The following is a 21537-nucleotide window of genomic DNA, read 5'->3' as shown; positions in this document are numbered from 1 at the left end:
TTAGAAGCCTGTGCCTGGTTTCCTCCGGACTTTACTTCATGTGCCTTTTCCCTTTGCTGATTTTCCTTGGTATCCTTTCACTATAATACATTGTAACCATGAGAATGACTATATTCTGAGTCCTATGGGTCTTTCTGGTGAATCCATTGCCTCTGGGGATTGTCTTGGGGACTCCTGATACACATGTATTCTTATTTCATGGAATTCATGTCATACATTTGGAGACAGAAGTCAGAATGAACAAAAGAGTTGGATTGAATGCTAAAAGCAAAAAGAAATAAGAGGGGTATAGGAAAGATGGGCTTAAGAGAAAGATCACCAAGCTCCATGGTGATGAAACCCTAGGCAGGTTTCATTCAACAGCTTTAACTATTTTTTGATATTTTTATTCCCATTCTTTACAGGTAACCCCAAGAATTTAAGCACTTTTTAAAAAATTGAAGTATAGTTGATTTAACAATTTACAGTGTTAGCTTCAGGTGTACGGCAAAGTGACCCGGTTATACGTACATACATATATATATACATATGTATATATATATTTTTCAGATTCTTTTCCCTTATACGTTATTACAAAATTGAGTATAGTACCTTTCAGGTGTGCTATACAGTAGGCCCTTGATGGTTATCTATTTTATATATAGTAGAGTGTATATGTTAATCTCAAACTCCTAATTTATCCCTCCCCATCTAAGTACTTTTAAATACATTCTTGAATATTGATCTAAGTCTCTGTCTTTCTACAATGTTTTTTCTGTATTTACAGCCATAACAATCCACAAAATACAAATTAACCGTCTATAAGATTTCTTGAGATTACATTATTCCATCACTCAATAAATATTCATTGAGCATAGATGTTTCATTGTGCCCCAGGTACTATGGTAGTCATTGGTGATTCAAAGATGACTAAGGCAAATCTCTCTCTTATCCTCAGGGAACTCACTTAAGGGAAGAAAGATGCCAAAGGAACAACAGGCAAAAGAACTTTGTTCAGATCACAGTTTTGCATTTAAGTCTCAGGAGCTTTCTGGCCATCCAAAGCCTCAAATGCTCTGCCACAGCCATGCTCCCAACAGGTGAACACAGAAAACTGTTAGGTGAGTCAGCATATGGAAAAGGCTGGGGATTCCTGAAATAGCACTGAGTCATTAATCACTGATATCCTGGCTCAGTCCATGAAGCAACTGGAAATGAATAAGCAAAGAAAGTGAACTAATGGTTAGAGGATGGAAATACCCCAGGAGACATTTGTTGAGTCAGTATAAGAATGTGGAAAACTTCAACAGTCATAGATTCAAATGGAATGAAATTAAAAGAGAAGAGAGTTTTCCAAAAGCTTGATCTCCATTCAGAAATTTCTGGCAAGCCTCATTCTTCTGGATTCTTTGGGGAACTGGAGAAAGGAGGGAAAGAGAGGAATAAAATGTTCTGACAACAGTGGATTCTAGATTTACATGGTATGACAATACATAGTACATAGACAGTGTTTGATACATGATTTGGGATTGAATTATAAAAGATATATTATCCTATAAAGGAAAAGAGAGATGACACGTAAGAATACAACCCTGAGAAACTGCTGGGAGGAAAAATGGGCTTTGGAAGTTGTAAATTAATAAACATAACATATACTTTTTAAAACTATACGTGGGAATACATATGCACAACTTCTTTCAAAATATTGGGTCTTGGCACAGTTGACTTGAAAGATCAAAGTGACACCAGATATTGATAAGTCTTGTTTAGTGGAACCTCCCGTTAAAGTTGGAACTTTCCAAATTTTGAATAAGTGAGTTTCTGAAGAATATAACCACATTTTTCATTGATTCCCACTGCAAAATCTGGGATGTATTTTTTTAGAAAACAAAGTTCTTGCATATATGTAAAAACCATATTTAGGAACACAGTCAATTTTTAAAAACACAACTTAGAGGGAAAAAAACACATCATTTCTAACAATACATTATTTTCCAAAATATTAACAATAATAGTACATACTAAGTCATAAAAATGTTGAATTGGCTTAAATTTGTTTATACTTTTCAGTTAAAGATATCAGTTTCGAATATTGATGAAGTCCTTTCAGGAAACTCAAATCATCTTCATATTCAGCATAGAAGTTTTTCATTTTTTCTACTTTCTTCACTTATGAACCTATTTCTACATATCTCACTTTACCATCTGTCCATGTTTCAGCATCCCCAAAGCAGAGACAGGACTGAACACCAACAGGACCACAAACCTAATAACCACTAATGATGCACCTCCCCATTCGGGCATTGTGTTAAGCTGGATGGTCTTATTCTATTTAATTTTCCCAACATAATGCCCAGTGGGTGTTCTCACCCTCATGTTATGGGTGAGGGAAGTAAAGCTGAAACGTCCATTCTCTCCTCACAAGTGGAGAAGGCTCCTTTGCTCTAGACACCAGCTTGTTTCTAGGATGGCCCGGCCACCAGGGGACAGAGCTATACACTGGGCCCATCCCAGTGGTTTCCGCCAGGCCAGCCTAGGGTGGATTGCTGCTGGGCCATTGCCTAGAATTATTCAGTCTCAGTGTTTGGAAGGCCATTGAAGGACCTCAGCCAGCCACACAAAACGCATGACCTCCTGGGATTCTACCCCTCCTCAGAAAGTAGAAGTAGCTCAGTAACCTGGCCAGGAATTTAGTACAAGCCAGGACTGGGTGATGATAACTTATCCATAGATTTACCTGTGGAAGCTGTTTGGCTGGGTCATCATGCAGGTTTGGCAACTCCTGGACTCACCTCTGCCTCCAAGAAAGGCATTTGGAGAAAAAGTCTGATGGGTTTGGGTTTTATCTCTGGGTTTCACTGATTCTTCAGTTTGCCTTGTGGATGCCAATCAATAGGGACTGAATACAGTGCTCATAGCTGTGTAGAGAAGCTTTGTGCATGCAAAGCACACCCTGTTAAAGCAAATAACAATAATGTCAAGTGAAATACTGTCTTTCAGGAAGTTATTGGCTCTTCACAGATATCTGTCGCTGAATTCTTCCCATTCATGTTAAGTAAGACATTTTCTCAAGTCTCATCATCTTTCTGAGACCACACGTAATTCAGGAAGCTATAGGTTTAATAATTAATAGGACCTGACCAGCCAGTTTCTTTCCTTATGTTTTCAATCAATCAGTCATCCACGATGAGCAGCTACGATATCCTTGACCCTTCTTGGAGTGAGAGCATTATCTTTTTTCTTTACTTCATTGACATATTCTTTTCCTGTCTCAGTGAATAAAGCTCATTTGCTCAAGGCAGACACCTGAGGGGATCTTAACTGTCCACTCTTCATTTTGTCCCCTCCGATCTGTTACCTGGTCCTGCCCGCTGTGCCTTCCAAGCCTCTCACCTGGTCCTCAACTTCTCCCCACTCCATTGGTCTGGCCCTGGTCCAGGCAGCTCAGGTTGTTAGAAGAAATCCTCAACAGTTCACCCTCAATGATGCTTCCAGGCACTCTTCCCAAAAGGAAAACATGACTGCATTTTCCCTTGCTTAGAATTCTTCAGGGTTTCTCTGGCCAAAGGGTAAGCTCACATTTTTGCCCATCAGAGAGAGCTCTGCATTCACTACCCTCATCCCTTCAGGTCAACTTCTATTTATTGAGCACCTACTGTGTGTCAGGCAGTGATCTAGATGCTGGAGATACAGCGGCAGACAATGTTCACGCTCTTATGGAACTTCATTCTACTGAGGAGAGACAGATAATAAACAAAATAAATCGCGCGTGTGTGTGTGTGTGTATCTGAGACACACACACACACACACACACCTCGCTATGTATGTTTGGAAGGTGACTTGTGGAAAAGTTATAGTGGATGACTTTGAGAAAAGCAAAGCAGAGCAGGATTCTAGGGAATGATGGGGAAGGGATTGTTATTATTTTTTTTTTACATCTTTATTGGAGTATAATTGCTTCAATGGTGTGTTAGTTTCTGCTTTATAACAAAGTGAATCAGTTATACATATACATATGTTCCCATATCTCTTCCCTCTTGCGTCTCCCTCCCTCCCACCCTCCCTATCCCACCCCTCCAGGTGGTCACAAAGCACCGAGCTGATCTCCCTGTGCTATGCGGCTGCTTCCCGCTAGCTATCTACCTTACGTTTGGTAGTGTATATATGTCCATGCCTCTTTCTTGCTTTGTCACAGGGGAAGGGATTATTTAAATAGGGGATTAAGAAAAGCCTCGTTGAGACACTGACATTTTGATAAAGATGTGAGCTAGTCCCCTCCTCTCTGTGCAGCATCATTCCCACCACCTCTCTGCCTCTCATTTTGTTCCACAACACTGAACCCATGGTCGTCCCCAAATGCACCAATTCCTCTGGTCCCTAAGCCTTCGTGTGTACTATTGCCTCCCTAGGACACATCTGCTCTCCTGCAAAGGCAGACCCAGTTGTCTTTGTCTCTGCCCCCTCTGCCCCACAACTAGACTTCTCCAGTCAGGCTAACTATGACCTCCAACTTCACCTGGAACAAACCTACCAGAGCGACTGGAATTTCATACCATAATTCCCTTTCCCTGTCTAAACACATAGATACAGATATAAACATGTGCTTACATGATATACAACATCTTTTACTTATTGAGTCTTACCATGTACGTACTCTGTATTCTACATTCCTTTTCATAACAACCTAATGGGGTGATATTATCTCTATTTTACAAGTGAGAGAAGTCATTTGCCCAGTCCCTTTCCACTGGTGGAGCGGGACTCAAACTGAAAACTCTCTGACCCCTATGACCTTGCTCTCTCACACCCTCCCACAGCTTCCTCCCAAGACTAAGCTACCTTAGGGCACATTCTGTCACTTTGGATTTTTATATCCATGTACCTAGCACAGTACCCGACACAGAGTAAGTGCTCAGTAACTATTTCTCCAATAAACACATTTTAATACTATGCATTCATTCATTTATCATTCACAATGTGCAAAGTTTCCATGTCCAGACCCTGAGTATCTCTCCATAGGCCTAACCTTTCAATAATAATAATAGCAACATTTTCACAGCACCTACCATGGGACAAATACTCTTCTAAGTACTAATACCAGTTTCTTTAATACTCACAACAACCGGATGAAGTGGGAGGTTCCCCATTTTACAGATGGAGAAGCTGAGACTCCAGTCAATTAGATCACTTTCCGAAGCTCACACAGCTAGTAAGTGATGGGGTTGAGATTTGAACCCAGATATCCATGACCTGGCTCTGGAACCTCTACTTCCTTTCTTTTTTTTTTTTTTATTGAAGTATAGTTGATTTACAATGTTGTGTTAGTTTCAGGTGTGAAGCAAAATCATAATATAGATACTGGATGGAGATATATATATATATATATATATATATATATATATATATATACACTTTTTAAGATTCTTTTCCATTATAGTTTATTACAAGGTATTGAATATAGTTCCCTGTGCTATATAGTAGGTCCTTATTGTTTATCTATTTTATATATAGTAGTGTGTACCTGTTAATCCCAAACTCCTAATTTATCCCCCTCCCGCCTTTCCCCTTCGGTAACCATAAGTTTGTTTTCTGTTTGTGAGTCTGTTTCTGTTTTGTGAATAAGCTCATTTGTATCATATTTTAGATTCCACATATAAGTGATATCATATGATATTTGTCTTTCTCCGTCTGACTTACTTCACTTAGTACAATAATCTTTCCTTTTTATGGTTGAGTAGTATGGAGATATATATATATATATATATATATATATATATATATATATATATATCTCACATCTTCTTTACCCATTCATCTGTGGATAGACATTTATGTTGATTTGTGTTGTTTCCATGTCTTGGCTATTGTAAATAGTGCTGCTATGAACATTGGGGTGCATGTATCTTTTTGAATTAGAGTTTTCTCCAGATATATGCCCAGCACTGGGATTGCTGGGTCATATAGCAATTCTATTTTTAGTTTTTTAAGGAACCTCCATACTGTTTGCCATAGTGGCTGCACCAATTTACATTCCCACCAACAGTGAGGAAGGCTCCTTTTACACCACACCTTCTCCAGCACTTTTTTGTAGACTTTTTTTTTTTTTTTTTTTTGCGGTACACGGGCCTCTCACTGCCTTGGCCTCTCCCGTTGCGGAGCACAGGCTCCGGTCGCGCAGGCTCAGCGGCCATGGCTCCGGACGCGCAGGCTCAGCGGCCATGGCTTACGGGCCCAGCCGCTCCACGGCATGTGGGATCTTCCCGGACCGGGGCACGAACCCGTGTCCCCTGCATCGGCAGGCAGACTCTCAACCACTGAGCCACCAGAGAAGCCCTTTGTAGACTTTTTAATGATGGCCTTTCTGCCTGGTGGGAGGTGGTACCTCATCGTAGTGTTGATTTGCGTTTCTCTAATAATTGCTGATGTTGAGCGTCTTTTCATGTACCTGTTGGTCATCTATATGTCTTCTTTGGAGAAATGTTGAAGCCTCTACTTTCCATCGCTGCATCGCACTGCCTGCCTTGGCTTTCCAGATTCAGGTTGCAGACCCACTGAGGGATGTGCAGTGATGTGTATTGTCAGTTTTCTACATCTGAAACAAGGAATCATCAGTAACATCTACTTGGTATTGACATAGTTGAGAAAGTAACCTTTTAAACCCGTTTTTTTCCAGTGCTAAGCAATCTCCAGGGGAAATTTGACAGCACCTTGGAGAAGGGGTAATCAAAACATGAAAGGAAAAGTATCCGAAAAGAAAGTGGATAACTCCGTGATGGAGGAAAAACAACAAGAAGGAATTTTGTTATTGTTTGTTTTTTTTAAAGCAAGGAAGTATTGGTAAAACTGCTGTTGAAAGAGGATTGAAGCTGGCACAAAGGCAGCAATATTCCAGATCACAAATGAAATCTGTCTTTTAATCAAATATCTAAAAACCCATAAACCTACCCTGGAGCCAAGAAGGAATATATTAAATTATATCAGAATCCTTAGACCTAGGGAATGTGTTACTTTCAGCGAGTGGCTACTTTTAAGCTGAAACGAAACATCTGAAAAACTTAAAAGGAAAATGTGATTAGGAAATCAATCTGTGCTTTGTACACTGCCTACCTCTCTCCCCAATCTCCTCCAAAAGAAAAGGAGTAATTTTTCCACTACCCCACGAAGGGGACATCATCTTTGGTGATTTCTTTTCCGTAGAATACTGTTCATCTTATAAACCTGAACCTCTGACCACAGGGCTGATTCCAGCGTTAAACAAGCACCACTACTTTACTGAGGATGGTGAGAAACCCTCAGTGAAGAGGTAATTCTGCTCAAGGGTCATTATTTTTTTCTTTTTTGTCTTTATCAGCACTTGAAAGAAAACCAGATATTTTCTTTACATGAAAGTTGATGACTTCAGGTGGGGAATAAGCAGCTGTGGCAGATGGACTTCTCAAACGCAGTAAAATATCCTGTCTTCATATAAATGTTTATGGTAGCAGGAGAACTGAAGAAGAAAAACACAAACAAAAAGTTACATGACTCACAGGCTGAATTGCTTCTAAATAAAGCATTTCTCAGAGTTTCCCATGAGGTGTTTTGAGTGAACAAGCAGCAGGGTCCCTGCTAGTGTAGGGAAGGACATTTTTAAAAGACAGAAAGGTGCATCCAACAGTAAGTCTAGAAAATCATCTGTTGTTTTTGATGTTTAAGAAAAATATATGTCTAAAATGAAGCTATGTGATCACATATGTCCTGTCCTAGTCCAAATGCGGGCGGTGGCGTCACTAGCCGTTCTTGGCTGGACCACGCTGTAGGTGATGAGGTTGAGCGGGACGTCTCCTGCTGACTCACAGACTTTCCTCTAACAGAGCATTGTGAAGCGATGATAATTAAGTTTAATTTTAGACCTTGTGTGCCGAACCTGGGAATGTTTTCAAATTCAGAGCAGGCTCCTTTGACTTTGGCAATTGAGATTTGAAAGGAAGGTCGGAAGTCCTAGACTACCTATACACTCTTCAGTTCTTTACTTCCAGAAAATGGCAAATTTGGAACGAATTAGGGAATAATCTTCTATTGAAACTATCCTGCAAATAGCAGGCACTTCTGGCCTTGACTCAGATTCAAACACAGAAGCATCACTACCTTCCTTCACAGTCAAGACTTTCTAACTGATTACTCAGTGCCTTTTCCACTCGTGTGAAAAATCTTTTTTTTTCTTTTTTTTCCCCAGTCAAGTCTAAAGGGCTTGAGCTTGTTAGGAAACATGTTGGAATAATCTTCAGATTCTCATTGGGGCTTGCTAGTGATGGTCTCATACGACCTGATAACAAATTGGCAATATTATATTAGTTGACTCAACCATTTCTAGGTACCTGGTATGAGTAGCAATATAGAAATGAAACAGTTGTTCCAGTGAATAGAATAATTACTATCTAGAATGAGTTCAACGTTCCAAATGCTCAGAGGACCCTAGGGTTGAATGAGCTGGCTTGTTCTGGGTTGCCAAATTAAAAAAATAAAAATACAAGACACTCAATTACATTTGAATTTCAGGTCAACACGGATGACATTTTAGCATCTCTATATCCCATGCAACATTTCATTATTCATAGTTTACCTGGACATCAAAAAAAATGTACCTGCTGTTTATCTGAATTTTAAATTTTAGCTGAATAACCTATATTTTATCTGGTAACCCTTCGAGACGCACGAGCTTTTCTGAGGTACTACTTTGTCAAAAAGCCATTCTGAATATTGTCCTGCAAGAAGTGGGGAATCTAGAGGAAATACATCCAGACAAAATTTAATTTAAGCAAGAAAATAGCCACTCTGGAGAGGCCTTTCCCAGCCATTAATACATACTGTAAAGCTACCCCCAGAAAACCAGCGGGGGGGAAAGTCAAAGCAACATGACAATTTAATGAATCCTGTGACCTAATACTTCCACCAGACAGAATGCAAACTCCCTGCCAGTCACCCTGAGGTTCTAGTTCCAGTATCCTCATTTTTCTTTCCTATGTTTCACTGCCTCCTGTAGGGGAAAATAAAGGAAGAGATAAAAGGAAAAGAGAAAAAAAGTCCAGCATTTTAATGTACATTTGTTTTGGCATTAGCTGAGTTCTGGAGACAAAAACAATCTCCTGCCTTTAATTCAGTCCATGTGTAACAGAGTTGGATGTTGGGAGATGTGGCTTTCAATAAAAACAATTAACAAGCGTTTTTGATCACGGGAAGTTCAGAAGAGTCCCTGCTCCTTAGAATATAATAAACATCGACTTAGCAGTTAGAGAGTCCACATTGTGTAGAGTCATTTTGAAGCATCCACTTTGATTGGCGGCAGAGGGAGATGGGCCCTGAGAGCTCACGCCGCCACCATCCATCTATCCATGGGCCTCTCTGTTCAGAGCTGGGCTGTCCTTCCTTCCAGCCCAGGGAGGCTAGCTCTGCTGCCGTTTCTGGGCAAGTGGCCACGGCAGGGATGTTTGCTTTAGATAGCCTGCAGCTGGCTGAGTGGGCGTTTCATTCAGACAACACAGGCGCCTCCCACTGTCTCTACTGTTTCAGGCTAGTGAAGCCTCTGGGGCCTTTTGATTTATAAGGAGCTTTACATGCCTGGAGTTATAGTTTTAGGAAGCAAAGTCGTGATGAATGAGGGTCTGGCTGTTGATCTCAGGGATCCACACACACCACAAGGTTTGCAAACCCCTCTTCCCTTGGGATGGTCTGAAGAAGATGCCCGGCAGGCAACGTGGAGGACATGGGTGCCTGCACGTAGAAACCTGGTCATCACTAGGGCAGTGATGCCACGGTGCTTGTTCATCCCACAGCCGCCCATCTCAGGGCTGACCCTAATAGTGAGAACTCAACATGTGAGGCCTCCTGGCTGTTTAATATCTGTTTAAACAGATATTCTTACATCTATATCATTTTCAGTTTGAGACCATAGAGGGCTGTGAAGGGAACTGTGTTAACTTTTCTGGGCAAAGCCTGAAGTTGATACTATTTTTTTTTTTTTTTTTAGATGATTGTTCTCATAGGTGCTGAGAATGAACACGCTGTCAGGAGGAGGGTGGGGAATTTTACATGGAGAAGTCTGAGAAGTCTTATTTTCTTATCCCAGACGACAAATGACCGCTTAATTGAGAAAAATTCTAGCTACAGCAGTTCACTGGGGGAATGTGAAAACAAAGTGAACCAGAAAAGAAATAGAAACCCAGACTTTTCAGTTCCTGTTTATCCTATTTTTAATCTCGACATCTCAGTTGCTCTCTTTCTTGTTTCCCTGGCCTTGCTGGAATACTTATACACACCTGGCTTTCCATGTGCCTTGGGGACAGAGAGGGGGTGAGGCCCAACACGGAGAGGGCTCTGCTGCCTGCCCGTGGGCTCAGAACCAGTGTCCACGCTGGTGTGTGTAAGAGGAGGGGCTATCAGGAAACTGGGCCACATCTAATTCGAAGCTGTTGGCAAAGTATGAACGATCATTCCTCCCTGCATTCATTATCTACCTTGGCTAAGAGACTGGCAATTCCAGACCAGTGGGAAGAAGGAAAGGTGGGGAAGGGTAATCGTGAGACTGTGGACAAATGTTCAGACTGACTGGTGGCTGAGGAGATAGGAATGTCTATGTTCATTGAGCCCCATGCGTATTCTCTCTCTCCCTCTCTATCTCTCTCTCTCTCCATCTTCCTAGCCTCCAGAGATACAGAGGCAAAGGAGACCAAGGGATTCCTGGCCCTTAGAAAACTTGTAAGGAAAAAAACCTTCCACAAAGGATGCCTATGACGTAGTGGACGTTGGTACCCCATACCACCATGCACTTACATGTGTGAACTTATTTTTTCTTTCCCCTACGAGTGAAATAATTCATACCACTATGTGGTTCCACAACTGAAACAGAGAAAAGTGAATAAAGCATTACCTCCCGCCCCCACAAAACATCTTCTGAAATAAAGAGTCAAATGCGTAAACCGGGATTTCAAAGCCTGAGGGGAGAGCACCGTGGGCCCCCACTCTCGTCTCCCAGAGCGGCCTGGAGCCCTGGTCTGCAGTTAGGTGTCTGTGAATCTGTCTTCCCACCCGACTGTAGCCTCTGAGGGAAGGGCTGTACCTGTGTGCTGGCTTCTGCCCAGCACTGCCCAACACTGCAGCTGGGCACAGGACAGGGGACCTGCGGGGACACTCTGCCAGGGGTCGTGCGTACCCAGGCCCCCTCCCACGGTTTATCTCCCATTCAGCATATCTCACAGCCTGGAAACCCAGAGTCACTGATCAAGGGTCACTTCCGGCCTCCAGCCTGCTTAGCTATTAACATCTGCAGTCGGCAGCCCTCCCCAGGACCCCCGAGGGTGGCACCAGTGTAGCTTCCCTCTTCCCCTGATGGCTTGCATTTGGCTAACTGACCCAGCATATTACCATGTGAGAAGAACTGTCCCTAGTTTCCATCTCAGAGGAAGAATGAGAAGTTCCTGAGACCCCTGTGGAACCAGGTCTACATCTACTTCTACCATGGACTCCTCTCCCCAAGCCTGGAGAGCTGGAACCTTCTGGAAACCTCTGGAACGTTGTCCAGGCTGTTGAGCTGCTAGCACAGAGCTCAGTAATACATTTACTCAGTTCAAGCAGTCTTCAGCTGTAAGGGTGCTCATTAGCAACTGTTGCACTGCATAGGCGTAAATGATTTGAATAGAAATGGATACATTTAATAAAAATGATCCGCTTTGCAGAATTACTTCAGGGTTTTGGTTTTTTTCTTTGTCGGTTCTTGTTTATTTTCTTCAGTCCCAGATAATCTTGAAATAGATTGCTGGTGTATAATTAATTTTAAATGTCATAACATTTTGAGCCAGGCTAATTTTGATGACAGTAAAGAACATTTTGAAGTAGTTTCATGATTTTTCACAGCACGACTGATTTTATAAGGGAAAAAAAAATATTCCCATATAGTAAAGCTTTCAAAGCGCTAGCAGTGTGGTTGTTTCCTCCAACATAAGCACCCACAACAGGAAACAAACCCACGGTGGACCGACAATGTGGTTTCTGGAACTCTCTAAAACCTTGGCTAGGTTTTGGGGGCTCCCAAAGGACAGGATTACTTCATGTCAAAGCAAAAACTCTCCTGACTCTGTAAACAGCCTACGGTTCCGGGAAATATGGAAAATGTAGATGAGAAATGAAGTTGTGTTGTATTTGGAAAAGCTGTCGAGATCATGAAGCTTTCGTCCTGGGGGATCCACCTCTGCTGCTCTGGGGCCTTTGGGGCCCTTCTCTTCCTTGTGTTCACTCCATCTGTTACCGAGCCAAGCTCATGCTGCTCTCTGCACAGCAGGCCAATCGATCACGAGACGAGGTGTTGGGGAGAGAAAAAGCGACTTTATTCAGAAAGCCAGCAGACCAAGAAGATGGTGGACTCGTGTCCCAAAGAACACTCTTGCCCGGGTTTGAACGCTAGTTTCTTTTATAGAGCAAAGAGAGGAGGTGAGGAGGTAAAGTAAAAACGGTGATAAGTTGTTGCAGCTATTTCCTGGTTCTGGTCAGACACTGGAGGGGATGTGTTAATTTCTTCTTTCTTCAGCCATTCACAGGTGGTCAGGATGTTTCCTGGGAGCTAAACAAAGATATTTTAGCATAAAGCTCAGGCGTGGGAGGCAGGGCTCCTGGAGACAGGCCATTATGTATACTTCACGCTATAGGAAACATCCCATTAGTGATTAAATTGTAGTAAAAACAATAGAATACAAAGGTTAAAGAAAAAGAAACAGATCCAATATGGAGTCAGATTTGTTCTTCCCTGTCACACATCTCTCTTTACCTTTTTTTTCCCAAGAACACCCATCCCCAAATAGAAACCACTAATGATGATATCACAAGCAACAAAACACCAATGATGATACGACAGGCCCCGTTCAATCCTATTGCTTCTTTCGAGTGCAAACTCCACTGTGCATTTTCACAGGAATAGCTGTGTGTGGCATATTCAAAACTCCCAAAGTAAAAGACAAAAGTTACCGAGTCCCTCATTTCCTACTAGTTTTGTGGTAAAAACCAAATTGATACTCTCTTTTCTCCTCCCCACCACAGGACTGATTCTCGTGTCATGCAGCAGTATAGATAAGTGTCAACACTTTGCTCTCACTGAGAACACTTTATGGTTCAGTGACTATCTAATGAATTTAAAATATTATTCTGATTCTATCCAGAAAAACAGCATTTAGCATAATACAGTATTCCATCAGAATAAGCTCTGAGCTTTTCTTTTGTTCCATCATAAAATTCATGTCAGGAAGGTGGAGGGTTGATCCTCCCACAAAGAAAAGCATGTGATAAAGGCTGTATCCCAGAATTTTAAACTCCATCTAACACATCATCCAGACAAAGAAGATTAGGGTTCTTGGCAGACTCATCGACAGTTTGCCTCTATTAGAAGTGAGAGAGCTCAAAGAGAAGAAACTACAGTGTATTCCATCCATTCCTTTGGCAACAAGGATCTTCCCTTGTTTTAAACCAAACAAACATTGACAATGAAAACCAGCTGCTTTTACAATGAATAAACCCATTACCTCAACTCTTTGTACATTACTGAGGTATTTTTACTTGTCAGATTTTCTGTTTTGTGCATGCTTGGATTTTCTCAGTATGCTGTCAATGCAGACAAAACAGAGCTGGTTTTAGCAGCAGTACCAGATGTGGATGAGAACACGGGCCTTCCTGGCCCTCGGAGTCCAAGGTTTGGTGGTAAGTTACCGCTGCTGTCAAAAATAGTAACAGCAGGGTCTGGCATCTTGACACGACACTGCCTGGTGCTGGCTAAGCTCTCTGCACAGTAGCCAACAGAGAGGAGGCTGCACTCGTGCACGGGGAAAAGAGGGCACCCTGGAGTTTTGACTCAGACTGTGCGTCGGGAGTCAGCCCTGTTGTAGTTTCTACTGCAGCAAAGAAACCTCGTGCGGATTGATCCAAGGAGCCACCTGACTCTGGGGTCCCTATGTTTGGCCCACTGCAGTCAGTAACATTAATTGTGCCAGGGGAACAGATGAACACTAAAAATCTAAAGCAGGAGTAGGAAGGATTTTCCAAAAGTACCAGCACTAGGGCTTCTTCCTTTTCCCATATCCCCTCTTTTCTAGCTTATTGGGAACCATCCATGCTCAGCGTCACAGCAGCTGGTGTTGAGAGCGCCACGTGCTCCTAGAACCAGTCAGAGGACCCCGTGACCCACAGGTCAGACAACTCGGGTCTGCTGAGGCAGACGAGGGTGCTGTTTGACTGGCAGAGTCGAGAGAACAGTATCCATTTAAAAATGAACAAGTGGGGTCTACCAGAGTGGTCAAGCTGTCACAAACCAGCACCATGATGCAGGTTCGGAGCCAGGATCTCTGAAACGATTTGCAGTAGAAGTGAAAGTTGTAGTTTAAAATAACGTGTCTGTACACCTAGTGCCTTCCGACAGCTAGCCTCCAGCCTTGGCCCCATCTAGTTTGCACAGAGTCTAGGCCATGGACTGAGGATGCCTTCAGACTATTTCTGCGTCAGTCTTGGTACAACCGCTTGTTAACTAAGTGACCCTGAGCAAGTTTCTTCAGTTCTTTGGCCTTCACTTTTCTCACTTATGGAATGGGGACAACGAAATAGTATCTGCCTCAGAGTTTATTGTGAATATTCAATGAGACGATGCATGGAATACATTTATCACAATGTCAAGCACATATTCAACATTCAGTAGATGCTGGGTATGGTTATTAGACAGCAATCACAATAAGCCCCCTTTTCAATGACTGCCCAATGCCCATAAGCACGTTACAGGGTCTAATATGGCTGAGAGACTCTTCATACTGGGGTCCCTGCCTCTCACCAACCTTATCTCTCAGCACTCTCCCCTCTGAATTCAACACTCCAGAGATGTTGAAAATCAGTCAGGTCCTCAAAAATCTTGTGTTCTCTCTAATTCTCAGGCCTTGGGACATGTGCTCCCTTTCCTTGGAATACTCTGTCAGTACCTTTTAGTCATCCACACGCTAGTCACTTCACATTAACTTGGGTCTCCCTTCCCCAAGCTTCCCAGAGTATACACTCTATTACCTTCACTTGTTCAGTGCTGGTCTTTCTCTGTGACTGACAGCCCCATGACATCAGGGGCCATGATGAACATCTCACTATCCCTAAACCCTAGTAGAGGTCTCATCCCATAATAGGTGTTCTGTCAATATTGAGTGAATGAGTGAATGAAGTTATAAAACCACCTGGGGGGTCTGAAAATTATGAATACCCTCTTTCTAGGTGGCTCAGTTCAGAAGTGAATAGACCTCTGAACAGGATAAGAATAGCTAGTGAACATTCAGTGCAGAAGTGAATAGGATATAACCTGTTCCTCTCTAAAGGCATGGCTTTTGCTGAAGAAATGACTAGTTGTCTCCCAGTATGTGGTCTAATCTTTTTCCATAGCAATAGAAGTCTTGATTTTTAATTGGGCCCATGGTCACTTAAAAAAAAACAAACTTTCCTAACATCCTTTGCAGTTAGATGTGATCCAGTTTTGGATAAGTTCTGACCAATACAATGTAATCTAAATGTTGCACCTTTTCATTCCATTCTTTACAAAACCCGGGTTATAAGTGTGTAGTCACAGTCATCAGACCGCCACCTGCTGTGTGCTTTATAGCAAACTCTGGCATCCTACCTTGAATGACAGTTGGAAGGCATTCTCTGTTGTGTTCTTTTTTTTCTCTTTTTCTCTACTCTGATACTTGGAATAAAGGTGCAATGGCTGGAGCTTTGGCTGCAATACTGAACTTTGAGGAACAAGGCTGTACTTTAGTACTGGCGAAGCACAGAGCTGGAAGGAGTTTGGGTGCCTGAGTATTTTAGGGAGCCATCCATCAGGTAACCACCATACCAGCCCTGGACTGCTTACTCTCTGAAGTTTTCATTTGGTTAAGCTATAATTTTGCTCTGTTACTTGCTGTTGGGATTCAAAGAAAACTCTTGATTATCAAGAATTGCATTATAAAAATAATTATTTCAGTTGGAGGAAAAGAACTTAAAGCTATTTTTATTGAAGAACCTTTATAATAAAATTTTAATAGCAATAATGCTTTTTACTGGTGCTAACTAAAGTTTTTTTTAAAAATCCTAAACATAACTAAACAAGTTATAAATATCATGAAAGATCAGACCAAAGTCAGTGGATTTCTAGATTCAAAACACATAGTAGAGGGCTTCCCTGGTGGCGCAGTGGTTGAGAGTCCGCCTGCCAATGCAGGGGACACGGGTTCATGCCCCAGTCCGGGAAGATCCCACATGCCGCAGAGCGGCTGGGCCTGTGAGCCATGGCCGCTGAGCCTGCGCGTCTGGAGCCTGTGCTCCGCAACGGGAGAGGTCACGACAGTGAGAGACCCGCGTACCACAAACAAACAAACAAACACATAGTAGAACCTTACACAACTGCCACTGGTGAACAAAAGAATATAATGTCAACTGAGCAGCCAGTCACTTCAGAAAGCAGCTCTGTTTTCCAAAGCAGAGAACACTATGCCATTTTTTCTTATGTTCATGATACTATTTTTCAATTACAAGCCCATGATAACTGGGAACAATATTCAAAATATTTATCAATCTGTACAGTCTAGATACTGACCCATCAGAACAGATGCTGGTTGTAGAACAACTAGTATACCCATCCTGGTGCAGCCTGAAGTACTACCAACCCGATGACACCAATAGCAGCCTGTGTGTGGAAATCACATTTCCTAGAGAACTGACCACATTCTGTGTATTCTGTGGTGTAACCCATGGGAGAAATGCCTAGATGGTGCACAGAATGCCCTTGTCTATAGACGTAGCTTTTTTAAATTTGTGAGTTGCCTGATGGATTAGTTTAGAAGAAAACAAACCATGGATCCTTTCAGAGAGATTTTTTTTTTTTTTCCGGCACGCGGGCCTCTCACTGTTGCGGCCTCTCCCGTTGCGGAGCACAGGCTCCGGATGCGCAGGCTCAGTGGCCATGGCTCACGGGCCCAGCCGCTCCACGGCATGTGGGATCTTCCTGGACCGGGGCACGAACCCACGTCCCCTGCATCAGCAGGCAGACTCTCAACCACTGCGCCACCAGGGAAGCCCTAGAGAGATTTTTGAATGGTGATTAACTATCTTTAACATATACTTTCCTTAACCATTGGTTGCCTGTGTTGGAATGAGTGCTTACGTTCAAGCATGTGTACACACACACACACACACACACACACACACACACACAGAGTAGTGTGATCGTAATCACTAATGCATTGAATTGGACCTGTGACAGCAATGCTGCTTCCTTTCATTCCAGGAACAAGAAACGTCAGTGCCTCCAACATCCTGGACCTGCTTCTGGCATTCGTGTCGCAGCTCCCAGTGTCTAAAAGACTACTATTTTTGATGTGCAGCTGTTGAGTTGAAACATCTGATAGTTTCTCTTCTCCAGGCGGGTTTGGTGCAAGATACCAGTAAACGACCATTTGTTTCAGTTCTTATAAGCGTCAAGAGACTAATATTAGAGAACGGTTCCTCCTACACATGCTCCTTCTCTTCTGGCTTTCAGCCTAGAGGATCTCAGACCCCGAGGAACTGTGCGGAGCCATGATCAGGCAGGCCTGGGCTTTAATCCTCAGCGCCTGGGGAGACCCATCTGGTTTACAAGGCTGACCGATGGGAGAAAGGGAACATCCTGGGTCAGCCCCGCATCCTGGAGTCCACACTGAGTCCTTGCTAGAGCTGAACGCATCTCCTTTTGCCTTATTCCCTGTGGATTTGGACACTCACCGGCTACGATTCTCTGAAACAGTCATCTGTGTACTTGGAGGCCCTGTGAAATCCCCTTTCAGCTGAGGGGGAAGAGGGTGGTCAAAATATTTAACAACTGGTAAGATTTAACAACTGCTGAGGCCAGAGCATTATCCAGCTGGATTGGCCACTGAACACAAAGCTTGAGCCGCCCCTGGCGACTCCTTGTCATAGACTCCAGGGGCTCAGGGAAGCAGCTCTTTGCCCGTTGGCGTGGGACACATCTCCACAGCTTAACAACAGACAGGTCCGTTGTAGCAGTTTTCTACGGAGAATCCCCAGCCTCGAGTCTGACAATCATCCTGTTTACCTGTCCTTGTGGTGTTTATCAACCTTGCTCACACGATGATCCATAACTGGATATTCACAAGGTCGAAACGACATCCCTATTTGCCAATAGCCAGACGGTCTTTGCCTATATCTGGAGAATGATTTAAGATCGTTTACAAAAAATGCGATCAAATTGTTAAAGTGTGCAAACGAGAGATTATAGTAACATGAATGCCAGTTTATTTCTGACTTAGAGTGTATTGAATTTCACTGGAATCAGTAGTGCAGTGTTCTATGTTAAAAAGACCCTGATATAATTGTAGGTTGCTCCAGCAGAAGTGTGATACTTCATGCTGCTCACCGGTCAGTCTACATCTGCTCTCTGGGCTCTCGTTCTGGCCACCACGCTCGGAGGAACTGATGCAAAAGTATACATATCCGTGCACAGGTGAGGGGTCCTAGAAACATGTCATGTGGGTAAAGATTGAGGGGTGTTTCATTATGGGTGTCATGAATGATGCCTTCCATTCTGCATGAGGCTTTAGAGGAAATAAACTTATTCTGTGTTGCCTCCAAAGGGTGAAATAGGGGCAGTAAGTAGAAGTTAAAGGAGGTGGAACTGGGGTCAACCTAAGGAAGAAGTAATGGAAAGAAAATGAACTAAACAGTAATGTAAGTTCAAGGTCATCACAGTTCAGTTCAAGAAACATCTGTGAGGCACTTACCATGCCCTGGTTACTATGTACAATGTTGTAAACATAAAGAAGAGTACAGGAACTTCAGTCTACAATGAGATACAGATATGGAAAGAATTAATAAGAAAACATCAGAATATGTGCCACAAGAAATACTTTTATGAGATTCCAAGGAGTAAGGAAGCAATGAATTCTTCTGAGGGGATTAAGAAAGTGTCTATAAAAGAATAAAAGACAGATCTAACATTTGAAGAATTAATTTCTGTTTGAATAAGACAGACAGACCGACAGACAAGGGATGGAAAGTATTCCAGGGTGAGGGGACAGTACATGCAAAGCCTAGGGAGGCACTTTAAGTTGTGTCTAGAAAACTCCAAAACAGTTTTGGAATTGATTATTTCATTAACGAGCCCTGACTTAGGATATTCTACATACGTACAGTGAGCGAGGATTTTAATTCTTCGTTCATTGGGAAGCATCGCTTATGTTTCTACATTTGTTTGGTTTTCCTTGGTCTCTGCTCTTCCAGTCACTGTAAGGAAATTAATTAGCAAACTGTTTTCTGAATGTATGGAAAGGGAAACATTCAAATATGAGAAAAATTTAAGTTGGTTTTGGTTTCAATGTTGTTTTTTTTTTTTTTCTTTTCAAGTTGGCCTTTTTTACTTTACATAGGAATAAGCTTCTGTTTTGATGGCTTTGGAGACTGTGCTGCAATTTAAAGAAATATATACAGTAGCCTGAACCTTGGTTCTTGGAGGGTAGATTGGAACTCTGCAAATGGCTAAAGGTTTGGTGAAAAACACGGATGATGAGGCAAGGGTAGTACCAGTCTTTTAGTTAAAAAAAAAAAAGATAATCTGAAGGGTCCCACACTCAATTAGATATATAAAAATTTTCAAAATTGCTTCAAATAAGTTTTATTTAAATTTTTTTTTTCTTTCTTTTTTTTTTTGTGGTACGCAGGTCTCTCACTGTTGTGGCCTCTCCCGTTGTGGAGCACAGGATCCAGACGCGCAGGCTCAGCGGCCATGGCTCACGGGCCCAGCCGCTCCGCGGCACGTGGGATCCTCCCAGACCGGGGCACGAACCCGTGTCCCCTGCATCGGCAGGCGGACTCTCAACCACTGCGCCACCAGGGAAGCCCTAAATTTTTTTCTTATGAAAATTACATTTATTAGTTTTTGATGCTTTTTAAGTAGCTTTGGTATTCACTTCACAGTAAACAACAAAAATAATAAAAACCAAAATAGTTCCAGGAGAGGTCTCCTGATACATAAGTATGGAAAGATCTCTTTTGGAGACTGATACACTGATATTAAAATTATTTTATGTGTCTTTAAGCATAATATCTTATGTCATAAAACTTGATACTTCTCACAAACTAAATTTTATGAAGTTCTTTTTTTTCCCCCAAGGTCTTTCTGCACGTTTATTTCTGCTTGAGGACTTCTGGTCAGTGTAATTCATTGTGTTTGCTTGTTGTTGCAATCAGCAACAATTTTCTTTCTTTATGCCTGCCTCCTTTTCTTAAAAATAATTTTTATTGGAGTATGGTTGATTTACAATGTTGTGTTAGTTTCTGCTGTACAGCAATAATTTTTAAATTATATTTATTTTATATCCAAACCTTGAGTTTCCTGGTCCTCTATTCATCAAGCTAGAATCATAGAATGAGGATGGACGGCCCCCAGGAACTGAGAATTATGGAGAAGTGGGTTGACCATGGCAGCTGTGCCAAGAGGCAAACCTCTACTTCTATCAGGCCTCAGGGACTTAGGAATGTTCTGGCTGCTGGTCTACCAGCGTTTCTTCTGCCTACCGCAAACCCACCCATCGCCACCACGGGAGCTGGGGAGGTCAGCTTTGTGTCCTCTTAGATGTTTGCCATCCCTGGATTTGAAAGGCACTCCCACAGTCTTGTGCAAAGTAAAAACTGCTAAATATTCCCCAGTCATAAGCTGATGACTTACAAAGAGCAAGTAAGTATCCTTAAAGGATCACTACGTTATGCCCAGTTTAACAGAAATGTCTGTTGGGTTCACTGCCAGGTGCCACGTTATCACTTCACCAAGAATTTCTCTACAAAAATGACTTCCCCAGTTGGAATAGTAGTATGTATACAGAGGAATCTATTTGTGTTTCGGTTCAGTTTGAAATGGTTTTGAGAAATGAGCTGAATGGATAGAATTTAAGCAATTTGTGCACCTCTGGAAAGATATGGCAGACGTTAGCTCTTGAATTGGTGGAAATAGAAATGATAAACTTTCATCTCACGAGCACACTTATTTAGGATTTTGGTGTTATGCTGACTTTTTAACATAAACTAGAGCAGAAGTTACTTATCGTGAACAACGCTATCTTATTCAAACTTTTGGTTTGAGAAGTTGTTGGCCTTCCTTCTGTCTCCTGGTTCAGATGCTTCATAGAACAAGCTTCCAGAAGGGATGCATTGAGTGTGCAGAAGTGCTGGCCCCTGGGACAGGGGCTTTACATAGTTTATCTCCTTTAATCCTGACACACCTTTGAAACGATTGTTCTTTGCAGATGAGGAAAGGAGGCCCAGAGCAGCTAAGCTACAGGGTCCTGCAGTCCTAAGTTGTTTCTCTGGGTGTGTCTCTCATTGCCTCAGCAATGCTCAGTCCTTGGTTCTCAGTACCCTCTGAACTTACCTTTACAGTGGACTCATCTCATATTTTAATTACCTCTTCCTCTTGGATAGCAGGGATGGGTCATGTTCACTGCAGCGTCCCCAGGACGCAGTATAGAGCTGGAACCTCAGTGGGGCTTG

Source organism: Leucopleurus acutus (assembly GCF_964270905.1).
Source record: "Leucopleurus acutus genome assembly, chromosome: 5".
Lineage (NCBI taxonomy): Eukaryota > Metazoa > Chordata > Mammalia > Artiodactyla > Delphinidae > Leucopleurus > Leucopleurus acutus.
This window is presented reverse-complemented; position numbering follows the sequence as displayed.